Source organism: Phoenix dactylifera, chromosome 7 (genome assembly GCF_051530095.1).
Source record: "Phoenix dactylifera cultivar Ajwa chromosome 7, Ajwa_hap1_PhDact_Kaust_v1.1, whole genome shotgun sequence".
NCBI lineage: Eukaryota > Viridiplantae > Streptophyta > Magnoliopsida > Arecales > Arecaceae > Phoenix > Phoenix dactylifera.
The window spans coordinates 31,956,207-31,960,565 of NC_143196.1; positions in this window are offsets into that span (position 1 = coordinate 31,956,207).

The following is a 4,359-nucleotide window of genomic DNA, read 5'->3' on the forward strand; positions in this document are numbered from 1 at the left end:
TTTCTAGTTGTCCCCGGGCCGGATTTGTGCAGAGGCCACCGAGCGCTAGGGCTCCTCAGCGGCAGATTCCCCCTGATCCAGCACAGATTTCTCAGCCAGCCGCTCCCAGACAGCAGACAGGAGGAGGGTCTCGCACCCAGGGACGGGTATATGCACTGACACAGCAGGATGCTCAGGCATCCAACACGGCAGTGACAGGTACCTTATTAGTACATTCTACTTATGCATATGCACTATTCGACTCAGGGGCCACACACTCTTTTATTTCATCTACATATGTGCATAAGCATGATATATTTTGCTCACCCTTGGAGAGGGAATTATGTGTGAGTACCCCAGCTGGGGGTAAGATGATCACTTCACTGATATGCAAGTCTTGCCCAGTAATTGTAGAGGGTAGAGACTTGAAAGCTGACCTTATTGTCATGGACTTACATGAATTTGATTTAATTCTGGGTATGGATTGGTTAGCTATATATCACGCTACCATTGACTGCTTCTCGAAGCGGGTGACTTTCCGAATCCCTGACATTGAAGAGTTTTATTTTGTGGGTGATGGAGGGTGTGTCTCCTCTCAGATAGTGGCAGCCTTACAGGGTATTCGGTCTCTCAGGAAGGGGTGCTCTGTGTATATGGCGGCCGTCATGGATTCTGAGCAGTCGGAACAGAAAATTGAAGACATACCCGTGGTCAGGGAATACCCTGATGTTTTTCCTGATGAGCTTCCTGGTTTACCACCAGTTAGAGAGGTAGAATTTGCCATTGATCTAAACCCTGGTACGGCACCCATATCTAGACCTCCTTACAGAATGGCCCCGGCTGAACTAAAAGAACTGAAGGAACAGTTACAGGAGCTATTGGATCTGGGTTTCATTCGACCCAGTGTCTCTCCTTGGGGTGCACCAGTGTTATTTGTGAGGAAGAAGGACGGCAGTATGAGGCTATGCATTGATTTCCGGGAAATTAACAAAGTGACTATCAAGAACAGGTACCTCCTGCCCCGGATTGATGACTTGTTTGATCAGCTTCAGGGTGCCCAGGTGTTTTCAAAGATTGATCTGCGATCTGGATATCATCAGTTGAGGATAAAGGAGTCTGATATAGCCAAGACTGCCTTCCGCACCAGATATGGCCATTATGAGTATCTGGTGATGCCTTTCGGGTTGACAAATGCTCCAGCTGCATTTATGGATCTGATGAATAGGGTATTTAAACCTTTCTTGGACAAATTTGTAATTGTGTTTATTGATGACATTTTAATCTATTCCAAGAGTCATACTGAGCATGAGCAACACTTGAAAATTGTTTTGAAAATTTTGAGACAGAATCAATTGTATGGGAAACTGAAGAAATGTCAGTTCTGGCTGGATCAGGTGATGTTCTTGGGGCATGTGGTATCTAAAGAAGGAATTATGGTTGACCCGAAGAAGATCGAAGCTGTAGTTGACTGGAGCAGACCGACAAATGTATCAGAGATCCGCAGTTTTCTTGGATTAGCCGGCTATTACAGAAGATTTGTAGAAGGCTTCTCTAGTATTGCTGGGCCCTTGACTCGACTCACTCGCAAAGGAGTGAAATTCGAGTGGTCAGATCAGTGTGAGAAGAGCTTCGAGGAATTGAAGCGCCGGCTAGTGTCAGCACCTATTTTGACTCTGCCAGTCACGGGTGTTGATTATATTATTTACAGTGATGCCTCCAAGAAGGGTTTGGGCTGTGTGCTGATGCAGAATGGAAAAGTTATTGCCTACGCCTCTAGACAGCTCAAGCCTTATGAAGAAAATTATCCCACTCATGATCTTGAGCTTGCAGCTGTGGTGTTTGCTTTAAAGATATGGAGGCACTATTTGTATGGAGAGACATGTCAGGTATATACTGATCATAAAAGCCTGAAATATCTCTTTACTCAAAAAGAGCTGAACATGAGACAGAGGAGGTGGTTGGAGTTGTTAAAAGATTATGATCTGACTATCCACTATCACCCTGGAAAGGCAAATGTAGTAGCAGATGCACTGAGCCGGAAATCTTCAGGGAATATTGCAGCCTTGATTACTACTCAGAAGGATATTCTGGAAGATCTGAGGAGAGCAGAGATAGAGGTGTATCTACATGAGGCTACTATGAAATTGGCAAACTTGCGAGTCCAGCCTACACTTATTGATAGAATTAAGGCAGCGCAAGTTGATGACCCTCGACTCCAGAAGATCAGGAAAGATATCGAGTCTGGTACACAGTCAGATTTCCGTATACATGAAGATGGCTCTTTGAGGTTTATTAACAGAGTCTGTGTTCCAGAAAATCCTGGTCTGAAGAAGGAAATCATGGATGAAGCTCACAGTACGGGATATACAGTGCACCCAGGCAGTACCAAGATGTACAAGGATCTGAAAGCGGTGTTTTGGTGGAATAACATGAAGAGGGAGATTGCCCAGCATGTATCGCAATGCTTAACTTGTCAGCAAGTTAAGATTGAGCATCAGAGACCAGCAGGTATGCTACAGCCTCTGCCGATTCCAGAGTGGAAATGGGAGCATATCACTATGGATTTCGTATCAGGACTACCTCGTACCCTTAGAGGTCATGATTCAGTCTGGGTGATTGTAGACAGACTGACCAAAATAGCTCATTTTCTGGCAATCAAGACTGGGATGACACTGGAGAAGCTGGCAGAATTATATATCGAGCAGATAGTACGGCTGCACGGAGTTCCAGTATCCATTGTATCAGACAGAGATTCCCGGTTTGTGGCACATTTCTGGGGCAGCTTGCACAGAGCTTTGGGGACCACCCTTAGTTTCAGTACAGCCTTTCATCCACAGACAGATGGACAGTCTGAGAGGACTATCCAGATTTTAGAGGATATGCTGTGAGCCTGCTCTATTGATATGAGGGGCTCTTGGGATCATCACTTGTCACTGGTAGAGTTTGCTTATAATAATAGCTACCAGGCAAGCATACAGATGGCTCCTTATGAAGCTCTATATGGTAGGAAGTGTAGATCGCCTATCTGTTGGGATGATGTGGGGGAGAGGAAGATCTTGGGTCCAGAGATGGTGCAGCAGACAATGGAAAAGATTCAGTTGATCAGAGAACGACTCCGAGCAGCTCAGAGTAGACAGAAAAGCTATGCAGATATCAGGAGGCGGGAATTGGAATTTCAGGTCGGAGATCATGTGTTCCTCAGAGTATCCCCTTCTAAAGGGATCATGCGGTTTGGAGTTCGAGGCAAGCTCAGTCCGAGATATGTGGGACCCTTCGAGATTCTCGAGAGAGTTGGATCTGTTGCTTATAGACTGGCACTTCCACCTGCTCTATCGGGAGTTCATTCTGTATTTCATGTCTCCATGCTGAGGAAGTATATTGCTGATCCAAATCATGTGATTGATGTGGCACCTTTGCAGCTTCGCGCCGATCTTACATATGTGGAGCAGCCTGTCCGTATAGTGGATAGGAAGGACCAAGTCTTGAGAAGACGCACTATCCCATATGTCAAGGTCCAGTGGAGCAATCATAGTGAGAGAGAAGCCACCTGGGAGCTGGAGGAGGAGATGAGAGAAAAGTATCCAGCCTTGTTCTCGGATTGAGGTATGTTTTTAATTTCGAGGACGAAATTTCTTTTTAGTTGGTTAGAGTGTGAAGACCCGAACTGAAGTCGGCAAGGAGTGCCGACTTCAGTTGGGTCATCGTGGTTTGCCCACGAAGACCACGCCGGCCGAACGGCCAGCGAGATCTCCGCACGCCCTTCCCCTCTCTCCCTCTCCCTCTCTCCCTCTCTCTCTCTCGCTCTTTCTCTTCTCTGAGAGCCCCAACCCTTGTTCCATTTCATTTTTCCTCCTCATTTTCCCCTCTTCTAGAGACGGTCGCCGGAGCCGTAGGCGTCGCCGGAGCCGCCATCGCCGCCGGAGAAGCCACTCGTCGACCGCCGGAGGTGAGAAAGACTACACATTTACTGTTTTATGGATTTAAGAGGGGAAAGAATAAGGTTAGGTTAATCAATTTCATGCCCTGTTTCGGAAAGACATTTTTTTTTTTTTTTTTTTTTTTTTTTTTTTTTTTTTTTTTTTTTTGATCGACCGGCCGACGGTGGCCGGCCGAGGTCAATCCGGCCGAAATGGGTTCGGCCGGAGGTGGGTGACGGGGGGCCGGGCTTCCAGCCCCGGTCTCTCTCTCTTTCCTCCCTTTTTCTTCCTCTCTCTCTCTCCTTCTTCTCTCTTTCTTCCCGTTCGGTGCCGCCTGTGAAGGTGGGGTAGCCGACGGCGGCTGGCCGAGCACGCCGCCGAGGACCACGGTCGGCCGCCGAGGGCCGACCACCAGCCACCTTCTTCTTCTTCTTCTTCTTCTTCTCCTTCTTCCTCTTCTTCT